Genomic DNA, 20,241 nt, shown 5'->3' with positions numbered 1-20,241 from the left:
CATGACATGATCCCAGGACCCTGGGATAGAGACCGGCATCGGGCTCCCTGCTCAGCGGGAGGCCTGCTTCTCCCTCTCCCCCACTTGTGTTCCCTCTCTCGCTGTGTCTCTGTCAAATAAAAATTAAATTTAAAAAAATAAATTTAAAAAAAATAATAAAAGCATACACAAAGAAACACAAAAACAACTCTGGGCTCTATTGAGTGACTTGGTCAAAGGGCTGGTTGTGGGCTACTGGGATTGCACCTGGGGTACGGGGTTCAGATTTGGGCTCCCCATTTAAGGGGAATAGTGTCAAAAATGGGTGGAATCCAGGGGACTGGTCAGAATGGTGAGAGGCTGAAGTTATAATTTGTGAAGAATGATTAAAAGAGTTCGGGGAAAAGCCAGACTAACTTGGAGTGGGCTAGGTTATGTTTTGTTAACATAACAAACATCAATCTCCACATTTCAGTCACTCCAAGAACTTGAAGTGATTCAAGTCACCTTGTTTACACTACAGGTCCCTCACAGCTTGGTTGGGGCTCTGCTCCATGTCATCTTCACTCTGGCACTCAGACTGATGGAATAGCCTCTATAGGAACTGACCATGGTAGAGGGCAAAGAGATCATTTAAACTGGCTCTCAAAGCTTCTACCCAGAAGAGACACATGTCACTTCTCAATTTCCATAAACCAGAGCTAGTCGCCCAACCATATCTGAGTTCAGCAGGGTGAGGTATAATCCTCCAGTCAGGAGGAAACCCAAAAAATAGGATGAACAGTAAAACCATAGAGGATTGGATGCATCATTACACATTTCCATGCCAGTCATGTTCCATGAGAAAGAGCTATTGTGTGCATCTGTGTGAATAAAAGGATTTCAGTTCAGTATAACAGTGAATTTCCTAACCATAAGAATTGTCTCATGAGAAGATTCCCTACCGGTGTCACCAAAAGTGTTCAAAGCAAAAGTTCAAAGCATGACCAGATGCCAGAATGGCTAGAAGAAGGACCTTGACACTGGCAGGAGGCTCAGCTGAGAGACCTTGTTGATTCCTCCCACCCATATGACTAGGTAACCGTGAGAAGAGCACTCCTCAAAGGAGTGAGCAGGGCCATTAAAAGGTAGGGATGGAAGTGAGATGCTGCTGCTGATTGAATGGGAAGGGTGAAGAAAAAGAGAGGCAAAGGATCAGAGGTCAGATGCCCAGGTCACAAGTAGCAGCTTGCCTGGATGGTTTGGGACATGTTGGCCTGGAGACGGTTGTAAATCTGGAACGTATGGCTAGAAATAGGAATTTGGGAGTTATTTGCATCGGGGTGATGTTGATTTGTGTGTCCAAGAGCAATGTAGGACATATGGACATAAACAAAGTCATTCATTGATTTAACCCTATTTATTGAGCACTGATTGTGTGTTAGGTACTGCACTAGGCACCGGGGATATAGCAAGGAACAAGTAGAATAGAGGCTGTATCTCACAGAGCTTACAGTCTAATGGTAATTAACAAGTGCACATAAATATTAGATGAACACATAATACTAACAATAGATGGTGTAAAAAAAACAGGGTGAAGGGATAGAGAATAAGGAGGAGGATCAGAAAGGCTCCTCTGAGACGGGGACAGGTGAGCAGAGACCTGAATGCAATCAGGAGGCAAACTATGCAAAAATCCCAAGGAGAGCTTTTCATACAGAGGGATCGACAAATACAAATGCCCTGAGGTGGAAATAAATTTTGTATATCAGAAGACTAGCAAAAAGACCAAGTGACTTTGGTGGCATAAAACAGGCAGCGGGCCCAAAGAAATGAAGTAGAAAAGAGAGACACCAGCAAAGGAGGGCCCGAGTGGAATTTTTTGTTTTTCTTAGGAGGAAATGGAATTTTGTTTTGAGTGGGATAGGAAGCTATTGGAGGGATGGGAGCAGGGAAGTGGCCTTGATTTAATTTCCATTTCTACTGAACACTTAAGAACATTCTCGTTGCTTCTCAGAGTCCATAGTCTTCTCTGAGAAACAAACTGAGGGTTCTAGAGGGGAGGGGGGTGGGGGGATGGGTTAGCCTGGTGATGGGTATTAAAGAGGGCACGTACTGCATGGAGCACTGGGTGTTATGCACAAACGATGAATCATGGAACACTACATCAAAAACTAATGATGTAATATATGGTGATTAACATAATAAAAAAATAAAATAAAAAAATAAAATCTTAACAAAAATCAAATATAAAAAGATAAAAATAAATTTGTACATACGTCTGGCACCTTTTGAAATTTAAAGTTTTCCTAAAATTAATTTTTTACATTTAAATTTTCCTAAAAAATTTAAAATTTTCCCTAAAATTGAAAAAAAAAAAAAGAACATTCTGGTTGCTGAATGGACAGTTGATCATGTAGGAACAAGAGATCCCTTAGTGCTTGTTCTTTGAGTTCTGGGTAGCTTCTGCTTCCTTTGGGGGAACTTGTAGTTGTAGACAGTAGCAGACTGGATCTAAGTTGTTCTTTCCTTTGTATTTGCAAGAAGCAGATCCTACATCCTCTGTGTGTCATTGCTACCCAAACACTATAAAGATTTAAGACATAGGATTTTATAAGAATAATGAAGGGAAATGTGTATATCATTGTTTCTCCAAGTTTGGATCACTGTACAAGTCCAGATAGACTGACCAGGTTATGTTGCAGTAACACATGAGTCTCAAGTATCAGTGGATTACTACAACAGAGGTTGATTTTTCACTCAGGGTCTATGTCCAACATGGATCATCCAGGGACTTTATCCATGATGTCACTCAAAAACCCAGGATGATACTCTAATATTTCAATACATAACCGTCATGGTCAATGCGGCAGGAAAGGAGAGGGCGCTGAAGGGTCTCACGACGGCCCTTAAATACTTTGGCTGAGTATCCCCGGTCTCTAGAGATGGTGGCTCAGTGAACTCCTCTGCCATCCAGCAAGCAGCACGCTCTCCAACAAGGGGACTCCTCCTTGGATGCTGTATTTCAGCCCTGGGGGCAGTGGCTGCTTTTCTATCTGCTATTCCTGTATCCTTTATATTTCTCTTTATGTCTTCTCCCTCCTACTCCAACCCCCTATTATTTGAGCAATAAGATAAATAGCGGTAGTAGTGGATTGTAACCCATCGAAGAAAATAAACACCCATGAATCCATACAGACATAAATACATATTTAAATAAATAAGTAGGGGAGAAGAGGCAACTTTTCCTTAACAAGGTACTAATCACACAGGATAAAATAGTAAATTCACAATGGAGAAACAGGTAACCCAATTTTTAATAAGTAGGATTTTTTTTTGCACTTTTTTTTTTTTTTTGTCAGAAATTTCAAAGCTAGAGTTGGAAGTGACCTTGAGGGTGAGGGACACTTCAGGTGTTGTATGAGTGGTGACAGGCTAAGGTTGCAGTTCATAGTCATTGGCTATGGGCCATAATATTCTCATCTGTGCTAGAACATTAACAAAGGACTCTTGCCTCTGGGGGAGGAGAGGCCAAGGAGATGGAGAAATAATTATGAAAGGCAGGGACCTGAGGAAGAGAAAATCTTAAGAATAAAGAATAACATGTGTTAGGGAAGGTGTGGAGAAAAGGAGGCCCTCGTGCACTATGGGTGGGGATAGAAATTGTTGTACCTACCATGGAAGACAGTGAGGACTCAAATTAAAAATAGGACTACCCTATGATCCAGGATGCTACTTCTGGGCATCTATGTGAAGAAAAGGAAAACACTAACACCCCTATGTTTGCTGAGGCATTGTGCACAATAGCCATTTACGGAAACAACCTCAGTGTCCGTCGCTGGATGAGTGCAGGAAGGAGATGTGGTCTACAGGCAACATGGAAAATCATGCAGCCACCGGAAGAAGGAAATCGTGCCATTTGCGACGACATGGATGGACCTGGAGGGTATTATGCTAAGTGAAGTACGTCAGACAGTGAAAGACAAACACCATATGATCTCACTTACATGTGGAATTTAAAGAAAGGCAAAAACAAAAACAAAACCCAGGCTTATAGATACGGAGAACATAACGGTGATTGCCAGACATAGATGTGGGAGGTGGGCAAAGTGGGTGAAGGGAGTCAAAAGGTACAAACTTTCAGTGAGTCCTGGGGTGTCGTGTACAGCATGGTGACTATAGTTAATAATGCTGTATTGTATATTTGAAAGTTGCCAAGAGAGTAGATCTCATCTTTAAAATGTTCATCACTTTGGAATGCCTGGGTGGCTCAGTCGGTTGAGCATCTGCCTTCGGCTGAGGTCTTGATCTCAGGGTCCTGGGATTGAGTCCCACATCAGGCTCTCTGCTCAGTGGGGAGCCTGCTTTTCCCTCTGCCTGCTGCTCCCCCTGCTTGTGCTCACTCTCTCTCTCTGACAAATAAAATCTTTAAAAAAAATTTTTTTAAATGCTCATCACAAGGGAAAAAAGGTACTGCGTGGTGCTGGCTGTTATCTAGACTTATTGTGCTGATCATTTCACAACATGTACAAATGTCAAATTGTTATGTTTTACCCCTGACACTAATATAATGTTATATGTTAATTATCTCAACTTAAACAAGAAAAAGAACGCTTTCATTTCCTAACTTACAGGAAAATAAACATTGACAGGCTCTATAAAAAAAAGAGGAGGACTTCAGAGCTTGGGTGGAATGGGAGATGAGAGACACTTCCGTCTGTCTCCAGCACTCCTGTCCACCAGGGCTCTCTGCTCTCTGGGTGAAGCCAGAGGACTGAGTGAAATATGCTTTTCGGCCTTTCCTTTGCAAAGTTTCCCCAAAAGTACTCAATCAAGCTGAACTTGAGGGCAAATCATGGTCCTTATGTGCCTTTGGCTTTCTTGGTGGGAGCTGCTTCCACACCAACCCCCACCCCCGCGAATGACTTACAATAGAATGATCATATACCCAGGTGAAAAAAGTCAGTGAACGCTTGAGTGTGTTTGATGTGCTAGACCCCATGCTGGAGGAGGGATTATGGCTAGGGGCTATTTTGACTTTGGAACCATATAAATGTTTTATATAACCATAAAACAAAATGGAATAAAAATGGAAATGAGGAGCAACAAATGAATTTAACCATATACCTAGTTGCTAGAATAATTGCACAGAGAAGGCCTGGAGCTATTGAACAACACAGTATTAAAACCAGAACGAAAACATCTGCCAAAAAAAAAATCTTAAATCTTAGATTTTCTGCATAAAAGAGACACAAATATAAAATCAAAGAGGTCAAAGCCTGGTGGGCCTGAATTTGAACTGGAAAGAGCAGTATAAACTCATGTCTATCTTCCCCTTAAAAGATATACATCCTAACTCTCTCCACTGGAAAGACCTAGAAGCGAAGAGCTGCCCAGTAGTAATTATTCCAAAAACTGCTAAAAGAATCAAGGATTTATCCGGCCTCTCCTGTACAGACTGAATTTCACTGTAAACCAATAGTTGGTGAGGGAAAGATCTTTATGGGACAGTTTCTGCTAATAAATACAGAAGGAATCCTCGAGTTTTCATATCCCAGGCATTAAATAATGGATCTAACCACCAGGAACTTTAGAACCAGGACTAAATTGAGAGCACCTGATCAAGCAGCAGCCCCGTACCTCTTGCCAGAGATCAGCCCAGGCACCTCACCCACCTGCAGAATCTTCTGGCCTCCAAATCCAAGCAGAATTCCAGCAAGCCTCTAGACTTTCTACCAGCTGGCAGGATGCAATCTGTAAAATCAAAAAATGGGGAAAGAGCTAGTGTCTTTAAAAACCAAATAGCAAGGGGCACCTGGGTGGCTCAGTAGGTTGGTCGGCTGCCTTTGGCTCAGGTCATGATCTTGGAGTCCCAGGATAGAGCCCCATGTCAAGCTCCCTGCTCAACGGGGAGCCTGCTTCTCCCTCTCCCTCTGCTCCTCTCCGCCACTCATGCTTATGCTCTCTCTCTCTGTGTCTCTCAAATAAATAAATAAAATCTTAAAAAAAACCCAACAAGTGGCAAGATTTAAAAACAGGACAAGGGAGGACAAAGGAAATGGAATATGTTAAGAGATTTAAGAGACTTGTTAGCCAAATGAAATCTGTAGATACTGGTTGGATCTCAAACAAACTAACTGTAAAAAAAAAAAAAAGTAAAAAAGACATTGATCAGATAATTTGGGCAATTTAAACACTGGATGTTTGGTGATATTAAAGAATTGTTTAGGTGCATAAACACTATTAAAGTCACTTTTAAAAGAGTTCTTATCTGCAAAAGAGACATGCTGAGGTTTTCATGGTTGAGATCATCTGATGTCTAGGAGTAGCTTTAAAATAATTCAGCAACAGGGCGCCTGGGTGGCTCAGTTGGTTAAGCGACTGCCTTCAGCTCAGGTCATGATCCTGGAGTCCCGGGATCGAGTCCCACATCGGGTTCCCTGCTCAGCGGGGGGTCTGCTTCTCCCTCTGACCCTCTTCCCTCTCTTGCTATCTGTCTCTCATTCTCTCTCTCTCAAATAAATAAAATCTTTAAAATAATTCAGCAACAGTGATGGCCTCCCTGGGGTACTTTGTAGGGTGCACACAGGAAGCAAGTAGGCCATCGAGCTGATAATTGTTACAGCTAGTGGTGTCTACATGGGACTTGATTCTTCTCTCTAGTCCTGCAGATCATTGACAGTTTCTCCTTATGGAAAGAGCAGCAGAGATGCCAGACATTTCTGATTGCCTATTAAGCCATTATCTTTCGTTGATTTAAGAAAATCTATATTTCCACTTTTCGGTATTTGCTATAGGGCATTGAAGCTACCGAAGGACTTGCTTATGTCAGGCAAGTGCAAACATTTATAACCACTGAGTTCACAGTACAGAATGCACACCGAGAAACCAGGCGCTGGTGTTACAAGTGTAAGGGGCATCATGGCTGTCTTAGAGCTTGTGGTCTGGGGGGCAGGGATGGAGGGACAGGCATTAAACAGGTAAATTACACATATAAGGATATATATCATTAACACAAGGAAAATCCTTGTAGATGCAGTGGGCTAGCTAGGGGCTGACTGGTTAAGGTGAGGCAGGCACACAGCCAGGTAAAGATGCTTTTGAGAAATGGAAACAAGACAGGCAGTAGGTCATCCTGGTCCATTCAGACCTCATCAAGGATTTAGACATTTGTCCTAAGAACAAGGAGATGCCAAAGAAGGATTTTAACACTAGCTTTGCATTTTGTAAATACAGAAGATAAGACGTACCCACTTACGACAGGACCCCAGGGGAAATTAATTGAGAGACATGCCACAGTGTTTTCACAGAAACATGGGTTTCCTGAATCCACGGTGAGATGTGTGAATAATAGTGGGTATGGTCACCTGTTTCTAGTAGCCAATATATAATGTGGACAAATGGTCTCCTGATCTGCACTCCAGCCGTAGCCCTGCCTTTGACCTGCACGGTGTGGTCCGAAGAGAGCAGGGCCAGTCTTTCTCGGGCTGTGGTTGCATCAGCCCGGGCTGGCTTTCATCAGCCCACAGATTGCATCACCTCGCACAGCCTTCTAAGTCTGGCCTCATTCTCCCGCCACGCAGAGCTCCGCTGATCAGCCTGGCCTTAAGTTACTGTCCGTTATTTTCAGCGGCTGATCCTCCAACCAGAAGCAGCCTTTGGAAACCTAAGACCAGGGTGGTGGAGAGGCAGCATTGCCCCTGAGCTCTGGAACCAGTCCGCCTGGTTTCAAATCCTGGCTCAAGCCCTTTCTAGCTGTGTGACGGTGGGCACACAGTCTAACCGGCTTTCCTCAGCGCCTGGCTTTCGTCCTCTTGAAAAGGAGCATAGTGACAATATTCCTGTTATAGGGCCGATATGAAGCTTATATGGATCAGTATTTGTCAAGCACTTAGAACAGTGCCTGACTCACAACAAGTACTATACTGGAATTTCGTCAATCTTTAAATGTCTTGGTGCCTTGCTGTCCTCATTAGAAAAGCAACTTTTAGAAACTTCTATCTTCCAGGTATGCTTTGAAAATGAACCAAGCGGGGGCGCCTGGGTGGCTCAGTCGGTGACGCGTCTGCCTTCAGCTCAGGTTGTGATCCCGGGGTCCTGGGATCGATCCCCACATCGGGCTCCCTGCTTAGTGGGGAGCCTGCTTCTCCCTCTTCCTCTACCCCCGCCCCGCTCGTGCTCTCTCTCTCCCTCTCTCAAATCAGTAAATAAATCTAAAATAAATAAATAAATATTTAAAAAGGAAAAAGAAAATGTATCAGGCGGGTACTCAGCATATTTAAGGGGTGACTATTATCTTTATGGTCAATAGTTAACTACTGTTTGGGGACCACCAACAAGCGCTGCTAAATAAAGGGGCAGTGCCCCATGTCACTGCAGTACTTGGCCAAAGGTCATTAAGCAACCAGGCCACACAAAGGCAGACTTTCCCATGGCAGATGTGGGGTGCTCAGTGAGCTCTACGCTTGATGTGACAGCTCGAGGCTTCTTTACATGTCAAGTTCTCCCCTCACAAAAATCCACAGGGCCTTATCAAGTGCCTGCACAATTGGCTTAATTGTTGATAAATCTTGGCAATCTCTTTTCTTTTAAGACTTTTTAAGTAGTCTCTGTACCCAACGTGGGGCTCAAACTCAGGACCTCAAGATCAAGAGTCGCATGCTCTTCCAATTGAGCCGGCCAGGTGCCCCAATCTTGCCAGTCTTAAAGAAGCTAAAACCGGGATTTACCAAACACAAGGTAGGGGTAGTTATGGACTTGACCAAACAGCTATAATAGGATTCTTTTTTTTTTTTTAAAGATTTTATTTATTTATTTAATTGACAGAGAGAGAGAGAGAGAGAGAGCGTGAGGGGGAACACAAGTAGGGGGAGTGGGAGAGGGAGAAGCAGGCTTCCCACTGAGCAGGGAGCCCGATGCATGGCTCAATTCCAGGGCCCCAGGATCATGACCTGAGCCGAAGGCAGTCGCTTAACCAACTGAGCCACGCAGGTGCCCCTAGGATTCTTTTATAAAGCATTTTCTCATCATTTTATAACAAGCATTTTTCTTATTGCAAAAAAGCATGTTCAATGAAGAAATTCTGGAAACTAAAGATAAATCATAATTAAAAAATGAAAATATTCTATAATCATACAGCCCACAAAAATCCCTAATAAGTCTGTATATCATCTCAGAGTGATATACTTTTGCTACACATTTACATATTTTATTTTATTTTATTTTTTAAAAGATTTTATTTATTTATTTGACAGAGAGAGACACAGTGAGAAAGGGAACACAAGCAGGGGGAGTGGGAGAGGGAGAAGCAGGCTCCCAGCAGAGCAGGGAGCCCAATGCGGGGCTCGATCCCGGGACTCTGGGATCATGATCTGAGCCCAAGGCCGACGCTTAATGACTGAGCCACCCAGGCACCCCCACATTTACATATTTTAAAAATGTACAGAAGTGAGATCAGAAGATACCTCTTATTTTATAACCCTTTCCCCACAGGTGATTAAATATTTTTAACAGTCTGATATAAAAATATATATATATATATTTATCCTAGGAACAGGGTGGGCACACAAGCAGGGGGAGGGGCAGAAGAAGAGGAAGAGAGTTTCAAGCAGGCTCCAACTCCTTGCTGAGCACAGGGCCTGATGCTGGGCTGGATCTCACCACCCTGAGATCAGACCTGAGCAGGAGAAACACAGGGTTGGCCGCTTAACCGACTGAGCTATCCAGGCGCCCCTTTAACAGCCGGATTTTTAACTCTTTTTTTTTTTTTTTAAGATTTTATTTATTTATTTGACAGAGAGAGAGAGAGAGCAAGAGCAGGAACATAAGCAGGGGGAGTGGGAGAGGGAGAAGCAGGCGCCCCTGGATTTTTAACTCTTAAAAGTACATTGTAGCAGGCGCCTGAGTGGCTCCGAGGCTTAAGCGTCTGCCCTTGGCTCAGGTCATGATCCCGGGGTCCTGGGATCCAGTCCTACATCGGGCTCCCTGCTCAGCGGAGAGTCTGCTCCTGCTCTCTCTCTCAGATGAATAAATAAAATCTTTTTTTTTTTTTTTAAAGATTTTATTTATTTATTTGAAGAGAGAGACACAGCGAGAGAGGGAACACAAGCAGGGGGAGTGGGAGAGGGAGAAGCAGGCTTCCCGCCGAGCAGGGAGCCCGATGCGGGGCTCGATCTCAGGACCCTGAGATCACGACCTGAGCCGAAGGCAGACGCTTAACGACTGAGCCACCCAGGCGCCCCTAAATAAAATCTTTTAAAAAAGTACATTGTAGCTACAATTCAACCAGTCCCCTACTGTTGCATAATTAGATGGCTTTCCATTTTTACAATCATAAACCATGCTTGATGAGCATATTTGTAGCTATCACCTCGTGCAGATTATTATTATTTTTTAGGAAAAAGTTCTAGAGGTGACATTCTGGATCCAACAGTATGCAAACATTTCAGGGATCTGATTCATATTCCTACCATGCCTTCCAGGAAGCGTTAAACGCTCTTCAAAACTCTGAGGCCCAAAGAGAACATTATACCTATTAAAAAAATGCATTTTTAAATATTTCAAACTTTTGTTGACTCTAAGCATGGTGGTAAAGGGGCTAAAAAGTGGGACTTGGACAAAAAGTGAACGGTGGGGGCGCCTGGGTGGCTCAGTCGGTTAAGCGACTGCCTTCGGCTCAGGTCATGATCCTGGAGTCCCGGGATCGAGTCCCGCATCGGGCTCCCTGCTCGGCAGGGAGCCTGCTTCTCCCTCTGACCCTCCCCCCTCTCATGTGCTCTCTCTCATTCTCTCTGTCTCAAATAAATAAATAAAATCTTAAAAAAAAAAAAAGTGAACGGTGTCCCGGGTTCCCTTGCCTCCCCGACACCGCGACGGGAACCCAGCGCACGCCTACCGAGCACGCATGCGCCCTGGCTGGCTGACTCTGCCGCGCGGCGCCACTCGCGCATCCTGAGCCCGGTCGTGCATTTCCTACTCTCTCCCCTCTCACCTATGCTCCTCCCGTCCCAGTCATTCTCAGTGGCAGCGGAGCTGTCCCCTATGGGTCACAAGGGGCACTTCTGCACGTCGAGGGTTGTCACAATGATGGGGGGTACTCTTGACCTTAGATGCCCGACATCCCGTGCAATGAAAACGTTTCCTATCTCTCACATGACTTTCAAATGTTCCTCTGGGCACTCATGTTGGTGAAAAACCTGCATCTAAAACCTGTATATAATATCTTGACCAAAACTCTAACTCATTTTTACAGAGAAATAAAAAGTTTTTGAATGAATATTCCAGGAAGACAAATGTCTTTACCAAGTAAATTGAGGGAAGACTATGTTAATAATTTGTTTTGTTCTGGGCTTTTCCAAGACTTGTTTACCATTGCAGAAAAATCCTATCACCAATGGTAATGCTGCTAGTGGTATCTGAGTCACTGACCCCACTTGAGTCTACACCTGCACCTGTCACAGACACAGGGATTCCACATTCAGGGGCAAACATCTAACCACTCCATTGTAGTGTACTCACGTCCAAGCACACATATTAGTTCGTAACACATTGCTTTGCTTTCATTTCTTCTTTGTATTATAGTCTTTAAAATATATAAAAATTAGGGCGCCTGGGTGGCTCAGATGGTTGAGCGTCTGCCTTCGGCTCAGGTCATGATTCCAGGGTCCTGGGATCGAGCCCCGCATCGGGCTCCCTGCTCAGCGGGAAGCCTGCTTCTCCCTCTCCCACTCCCCCTGCTTGTGTTCCTGCTCTCGCTCTCTCTCTGTCAAATAAATAAAATCTTTTAAATATATATATATATATATATATAAATTAGATGTGTAGGTAGGTAATATTATCTACGAGTTGCATTTCAGAATTGTAAAGAGGGTGTTTAAAAACATTTGCTATGGGGGCGCCTGGGTGGCTCAGTCATTAAGCGTCTGCCTTTGGCTCAGGTCATGATCGCAGGGTCCTGGGATCGAGCCCCGCATCGGGCTCTCTGCTCAGCCAGGAGCCTGCTTCTCCCTCTCCCACTCCCCTGGCTTGTGTTCCTGCTCTCGCTTTCTCTCTCTCTGTCAAATAAATAAAATCTTAAAAAAAAAAAAAAAAAATTTGCTGTGAATAAGCGAGCCTTGTGCTGTGGTAGCATTGAGAGCAACTTCCTGACGCCCTCTGGTGGCGCACTTTAGTATTGCCTCACTCAGCTGGTGGTTCTTGGGCTTAAAAGCTTGTTGCCTCCAAAATGTGGTAACAAAATGACCCTTTTGACAAAACTCAAAGCACAAAATTCCTTGAGTTGTCCTTGGCCATCTCTCTCATTTGTCATCATTTGGATTCCCACCCCACCCCACCCTCCCACCGGACCACACAGCTACCATTCCCTAAAGTGAATCCTGGTCCTTTCTGGGAAAGAAAATGCCACTGAACAGGACTGGGTGTGCTGGGGGCCGAGCCGGGGAAATGGAGGGAAAAGTCAGGAGCCAAGGGAAGTAATGCCAGCCTTATGTATCTGTTCATAACTAGGAAATTTAAGCAAACATGCGGGTCGTCCCATCCCATTATTTTTTCTGTCTTACCTGCTGGTGCCGCCCAGCTTTTCCCCTCCATGCACAGCAAGGTCCCGGCGCGTCCTTTGAACACATGCTTTTCTTAAACCAGGGATTCTCCAACTTAGCATGGATCAGCCTCATTCGCACGGCTCGTGGGCCCCGTCCCCAGGCTTTCGGCTGCAGAAGGCTGGGAGGGGTCGATCTCGCACTGCCCGCCAGCTCACAGGTGGGGCCTGTTTGTGGAGGAGCTCAGCTGGCCTTGACTCCTTGTCTGCAGTGAGCCGTATTTACCACTCCCATTTTCTGAGACCACAATACTTTGCTCAGTTTCCAAAGTGCCCGGATTTGAAGGAATTTTGCAGTTTTCAAAGGCAACGGAATGCAGGACTGCCAGACCGCCACATAAAAAGGGTCTCTGTGAATTCTCTCTTGGCCAGGGAGAGGGGAGGAATTAGTGATGATTACTCCCCACGGGGGAAGCAAGGACCGTCCCCCAAATGAGCCTGCATGCCTCTAATAAAATGCCAATTGAGAAAAACGATTTCCTCCTCCTGGCAGCTCTGGGACCTGTGCCTTAAAAGAAAACTGTCTTCCAGCACCTACATAAATAAGCAGGTGTCCTTTCAGAGAGAAGAACTAGAATCTCAAATGGCCAATGGCCAGAGTACTTTTGTATTTGTCATTTCTCTTGGACTTGTTCCTTGGCAATCGCTTTGAAAATAAAAATCTGCCTGGGCTTTCTCAAAAGTGAATAGGTAAGAAAAAGACAAAAAGGAATGGAGAAGAGAAAGATTTAAAGACGGGTGGAGAACCTAGGTCGGGAGGACTGGCTGGAACGGGGCGGGGGGGGAGGGGTGATTTTTCTGGAAAGAAAAATATCAAAAGAGGGAGAAAGGAGAGCAGTTGGAGAAAGCACAGAAGGGCAACCAGACGGTATCTGCCTCATTGGCAGCGCTTGGCAAAGGCAGTGCGTGTAGGATTCCCCTGGGGCGGCGCCCGCAGGAGCCCGCTGTGCAGGTGGCGCGTCCCCACCGTGTCCCCCCGGCGCGCGGTAGCCGGTGCTCTGCGTGGCCCACAGCATCGGGCAGAGACGCTCATCCGTCACTGCTCGGACTGGGCTGTGAAGGCCCCGTGGCTTTCTGTGCTGTGGCTCACTGGCTGTGGGAGGAGGCGGCCGGCCGGCCTGAGCCGGAAACTGCCCCTTCAGGCTCACTCAGACCTTCAGGCCGGCAGTGGCCTGGCCCGCATCTGGCCTGCCGTCTGGACAGAGACCCTGAGCCCAAACACCGAGCTCAGCTGCTTCTAGATCCCTGACCCACAGAAACCGTGAGATAATAAACGTTTGCGGCATTGAGCACTAACTTTGGTGCTGAAACAAGACAGACGTCTGCTAAAGTGGGGGAGGCCTGGAAACATGGCATCCCAAGTGAACAAGGAGCGTTCCAAACGGATTTCCCTTCCCTCCCTCTCGGCTGCCCTTGGGGCATCATTTTAGGGTGAGGCCCAGCTTCGCGGCTGAGCCTCAGAACACATAAAATGACCTGAACCGTCTTTCCAGTTCTCCCCAAGAGAGCACATAGCCACCCCACCCCTTATTCTAGGTGCCTAAGAAAGGATAATTCATTACATACAATGAATGCTGGGTGGTGGGGTGGGGGGTAATCTGCCCTCAGGCTAAGAAAGCCTGGAGTGTGATGGGACTTGTCAGGGAGACCTGGTGTCTTTCTGAAAGAATGCAATCATGACAATTTAGAGCTGGGCTAGCTTTAGCAATGGCTAGTTCAGGCCTCTTGTTCGCAAATGAACAAGCTAAGGCCCAGAGAGGTTAAGTAGTTTGTTTGAGACCACACAGCTAGTTAAAGGCAGAGCTGAGAGCAGGACTCAGAATTCACAACTTTTAGCCTAAATTCCCATTATGTAAGACTTTTAATAAAGAGTGAGGGAATGGGGGCGCCTGGGTGGCTCAGTTGGTTGAGCAACTGCCTTTGGCTCAGGTCATGGTCCTGGAGTCCCGGGATCGAGTCCCTCATTGGGCTCCCTGCTCAGCGGGGAGTCTGCTTCTCCCTCTGACCCTCCCCCCTCTCATGTGCTCTCTCTCTCTCTCTCTCTTAAATAAATAAATAAAATCTTAAAAAAAAAAAAGAGTGAGGGAATGAATGCATGAACAGAACTTTATATTTCTTGGATTTATGCTGTCTGCAATTTATTTTAACATCATACAGCATAAACGGAGTGCTATAAATGCGTCTGTGAATTCACTTTAATCTTCTCTACTTTAGGGGCAGTCAGTTAACCCGTGAAATGCCCTAATCAGGGAGCCACACTTCAGGGGCAGGTTACTAACATTTGAAGGACCCTAACCAGAAGTCCATATTTTAAAGGACCTGCAAATACCCTATCTAAATTTTCACCAGAGAGCTTATTAATTCAACTAAGAAGTGTTAGAAACGCTTTTCAGTTGGTGAACTGAGTGGTGTTCAAGACATGCTATTGGCTAAGAAGACTATGAGGGACCCCAGCCCTTGCACGAACAGAGTATAAGAATCTGACAAGTTGGAGGTCTAACACTTTAGAAGCAGTGGTCTTATGGTTGCCACTTATTGATTCAGCTGTGGATCAACATTTTGGGCAGAAGCTTGTGACAGTGGGACCAAGGAGGACCAAGCAGGCCTACAGCTGCATATGGGAACAGGCTGTATGGCAGGTTCTGTGCCTGCATAGGAATAAATGACTTTTGACAGATTTCTGTCTGTGGCTTCTTTTATTGTAACATGATAGTGACATTATAGGAGAGGAAGGAGATAAGGTTTCTAACTACTTCAGTTTAGGAAGCTGTCACATTTATCCAAACAACCTGGCAAAGTTGAAGGCCCCAGTTCTCTCATTCATCCAACAGATATTTAAGGAGCACCCATTCTAGGATCTTGGGATACAAAAATAGACAAAATCCCACATTATATAGTCCCTTAGATAAGTTTGCAAAACCATATCAAAAGCAACTGGTAGAAGGGCACCTGGGTGGCTCAGCTGGCTCAGCCGGTTAAGCGTCTGCCTTCGGCTCAGGTCATGATCTCAGGGTCCTGGGATCCAGCCCTGGGTCGGGCTTCCCACACAGCTCAGAGTCTGCTTCTCCCTCTCCCTCTGCCCCTCCCCTGACTCATGCTCGTGCACTCTCTCTCTCTCAAAATAAATAAATAAATAAAAAGCAACTGGTAGATTTAATCAAAAGGTATCCTGAGTTCTTTGGAAAGACTCAGGAGAGCAAAGCTTCCTAACATCTCCAGCATTTCAAAAATGAAACAGTTGTAGAAATTATATGAGAAAAAAACCATTTATGTGTGAAACTAAAATTTAAAGAGTATTTCAGTCGTCCTCAAAGTGCAGTCCCAGATGAGTAGCATCAACATAAACCAACACCTCATTAGAAATACAAATTCCCAGAGCCCATCCCAAACATCCCCCAATAAGAAACTCTAGGGCTAGGGACCTGCAGTATTTCTTTTAAAAAGCTCTCCAGGTGACACAGGCACCAAGTTTTGAGGATCACTGGTATACTTTTTAACAAAGGGCAATTCCACCAGGGGGCACTCTTTCACAAGTAAGAAAAAAACATTTTTTTCCTGTAGTTGCTGGATAATTCTTGCCAGGTGACACTCTCGCATGAGAAATTGAAAACACATGTGTTCTGTAATTGCAGGAAAATTCCACCAGGTGGCACCCTAACCCAAGTAGCAGAAAAAACATAGCCGTTTTGCAGTTATGTACTTCCACCAGGCGGCGTTCTAACTTGAGTAATAGGAAAAGTACATGTGTTCTGCAATTACATGATAATTCCACCAGGTAGCACTCTAATGTGAATACAGCTTTCCCTGCACTAACAACAAGTGAGTTATGCCACTTCCTTTTTTCGAAAGACCTGCTTTAGTACCAGTTCTCCCTAACTGAAAGAAATCCAAAGAGGATTTTCATTTTTGTAATAATGCTGTCACTGTACTAATGTAGGTCTTTCCTAAGAGCAAAGTGGTATAACGAACCTCTGGAAGGCAGGGGACACTGTTTGCTTTATACCATTTCAACTTAGAAAAGGTTTCATTGGACCACCTACTTTTGGATAGCAAGGGAAACTTGTAATAGGAAAAACGTTATGCAATGGCAAGATAATTCCACTGGGTGGCATTGTAACCTGAGTAATAGGAGAACCTACGTGATCTGTAGTTACAGATAAGTGCCACTGGGTGGCATTGTAACCTGAGTAATAAGAGAACCTATGTGATCTGCAGTTACAGATAAGAGCCACTGGGTGGCATTGTAACCTAAGCAATAAGAAAACCTATATGATCTGCAGTTACCGATAAGTGCCACTGGGTGGCATTGTAACCTGAGTAATAGGAAAATATCTGATTTGGAATTACTTGAAAATTCCATAGGGTGGCACTCTAACATGGGAAATAGGAAAAGCTTCTCTGAGCTGCAATTGCACGGTAAATCCACTGGGTGGCACTGTAAATAACTAGCTAACTACCCAACTTGTTAACTAGCTATCTGAATGACTGAATGAATGAATGCATGGATGGCTAGATAAACAGGTAAATGAATGAACGAATAAATAAAAGGACGAACGAAAGGACGAACGAACGAACGAACGAACAAATAAATAAATAAATAAATAAATAAATAAATAAATAAATAAATAAATAAATAAATGAATGCAAGCGCTGCGGTTGCATGATAGATCCACTGGGTGGCACTGTAACAATAAAGAAATAAATAATTGGTGTTGCAATTACATAAAAATTCCACAGGATGGCACTCTAACACAAGAAATGGAGAAAGCGGTAGTTGCAGTTGCAAGAAAAATTCCACTAGGTGGCACTCTAACATAACAAATGGAAAAATATATTGTGCCATTATCTTAAATTTCCAGTAAGGGGCACTCTAACATAAGAAATAGAAAAAAAATTAGTTGTTTTGTAAAAGTGGCATTTAAGTAAACTTTTTACAAAATACGTGGTACTAAACATAGGATTTACTTATGATTTAAAGTGTGAATTAAAATTTGGTACATATACTTTCAGGGCTTTGGGCTCATCTTAATTACAGTGCTTGTTCTTTGCATTTTAATGACTTGCTTGTATGTACATTCTTCCCACCATGAGTGGGTCCTCTGGGGCAGAGATCAAAAATCTAATTTTTTTACCTCTGCAGCCTCTACTCCAGTTACTGATGCATAATAGAAATTTGATAACTATTTATTAAATAAGTGAAAGAAAGAAAGAATAAAATGCGAGAGGCCAGTTGAAGGTCAAATACATGGAGGGAACAGAACATAAGGCGAATAACAATCTAGAGTCTTTGGTCTCTATTCCCAGGGCTTCTGTACCCTGTAGTGGGACAGGTCAGGTGAAATGTAGAGGAAAATGTGATTGGGACCCAAATAACACCAGTGTTTGTCTAAATGCCTTCCAAATTTTAGGGGGAAAAATCAGTGAGTTAAAAGATTCTTTAAAAAACTAGGAAAGTTTATTAAAAAGGACAAAGTTGAGTGAGAACATGAGGTTTGATTGTGTTTTCCATAGCTTTCAAAACTATTTCAGTCCTGTAATTGTTTTGGAACTTGGTTTTCGAATTAAATGTTGGCATTACTCCCCCAGAGTGGCCTGGGAGAGCTGACTGTAAGGATCCCCTCAGGATTCCTTCCCCCGGGGGGCTTCCTGCTCTGTCTGAGACTAAGCTGGACCAGCAGCAATGGGAGGAGGAGGTCAGGGTCTCTGATCTGCAGACCAGACCCAGGAAGCCAGAACTCACATCGTCCGAGAAACAGGGGAAGAATCCATGCTCACCTTCCTGGCCTCCTGCACACTTTTGGGTCCTAGTGGAATGCCTCCTGGTCTCTGAGCTCCCCTCCTGCCACCACAGCCTGCCTACCCAGTGGTCACCCCCCTCCCCCCAGCGCTCATCCACTGGACACCCTCGGTGCTTCCTGTTCCTCAGCCCTAAAGCTGTTTCTAAACTAGAACTCGCAGCCTTCGGCCCCATCTGACTGCCCTGAAGTTCATGGGTACACTGCTCCTTAGGGCCCAGTCTCCATCACTGCCTTTGGGTTTGTCTTTGGGAAGGGAATTTGTGTTTTATCCTGAAACAAAAACCTAAACTACAAAGAGTCTCAGATGGTGGAGTTTTAGGCATCAACCACCAAGTAGGGATTTTTTTAAAGAAAGAATATGAGGATCTTCCCCCAAGCCAGCCCAGCTTTGGCTTGTGCTCTGTGCTGCTTACACAGCTCGGAGCTCCTGGCGCCACTTGGCTTTGACTCCCAAGGAAGTGACAAAATGCCCTACTTCCTGGCTGTTAGCCTATTTAAAAATAAAACTGGGTTTACAAGCCCTGGCATTCCTGCCGTCTGTCTTCAGTCACTGCTTCCTTCCCTGGAGCTTCGGCTTCGGCTTCGGGCAGCCCCAGGCGCTGGCAAGGCCCACGCGGGCTTCCAATGCTCTTCCCGCATCTTCTTCCAGAACTGACTGCTTCGCCTTCGCCCTTCCAGCCTAGCTGGGCCACCATGGTGCATCTGTCACCTGGACTTCGGTGGAGATCAAGTAGCAGAAGCTCTGCTCCACTCCCTGCCCGGGGTCAAGGCGATGGTGCAAAACCATATTCTAGATCTTGTCCTCCCCTGCTTGCTACTCTCTAAGCGCCTTCCCACCGCAACTAGGGTGCCACCCCAACTTCCTGCTAAACCCCATCGAGGAGCACCTGCCCGGACCCCCACTTCCTCCTCCTTTACTTGCCCTTATGTTTGCTGTGCTTCAGCCACTTCTTCTGTTCCTCCAACACCCCGACTGCTCGACTGCTCGGGGCTCGGGGCCGTGCAAACACGCCCTCACCTCCACCGGGCGCTCAGAGAGGCTGCCCGAGCCAAAGACACTCCCAGTGCCGAGCCACTCTCTTGTGCACGATCTCATTATCTTCTCCATCCAATTATCTTGTTTACATAAATGTGCCCAAGTTTATCGTCTGCCTCCCTCACTAGAACAGGGATCCCTCCAGGGATCCGCCTCTTGAACCTTGTGTCCACCTCTGTATCCACAGAGATATAGATATGGATATAGATATATATCTAGGCACACTATAGGGGCTCGATAGATGCATCTCGATGGCCTTGTCCTCTGAGGCTAATATCAGAAGTATCCCAAACCCCTTGGGGGATTTTCCTGCATCTGTTGCAGTTATGTACGTATGTGGAAGCAACAGTTCAGGCACTGAAAATGATGGTACTTAGGAAGTCTTCGACAGGAAACATTTCAGGGAGTTCTGTTTATCTCATGTTCTCTGTCCATTAAGCGGGCGTGACTTCAACTCTTGAAAGTGTGAACCTCCTAGAAACCAACCAGATGATGTCTTGGAACCTCTCATTTGCTCTTCTTTGATACATCTGGGGAAGTGGCCTCTTTTGGAACAAATATTACCAGTGATCGCTTCAAAGTGAAAAAAAAAAAAAACATGCACATCTGACAGATTGTGAATAACCTTACTTTATTTCATGGTCATTAACTGCTATGGGTGGTTTACAATTTTAGGCACTCTTGGACCAGTGGTTCTCCACTGGGAGTGATTTTGCTCCCACGGGACACTTGGCAGCATCTAGAGACATGTTTGATTGGCACAGCTTGAGGGGGAAGGCATTGCTGGCATCCCGTAGATGGGTACCAGAGATGCGCCAGACAGCCCCACCACAAAGAAAAATCCATTCCAAAAT

Source organism: Mirounga angustirostris, unplaced genomic scaffold (genome assembly GCF_029215605.1).
Source record: "Mirounga angustirostris isolate CCGP_5_RB_7025 unplaced genomic scaffold, mMirAng1.0.hap1 SCAF_11, whole genome shotgun sequence".
NCBI lineage: Eukaryota > Metazoa > Chordata > Mammalia > Carnivora > Phocidae > Mirounga > Mirounga angustirostris.
This window is presented reverse-complemented; position numbering follows the sequence as displayed.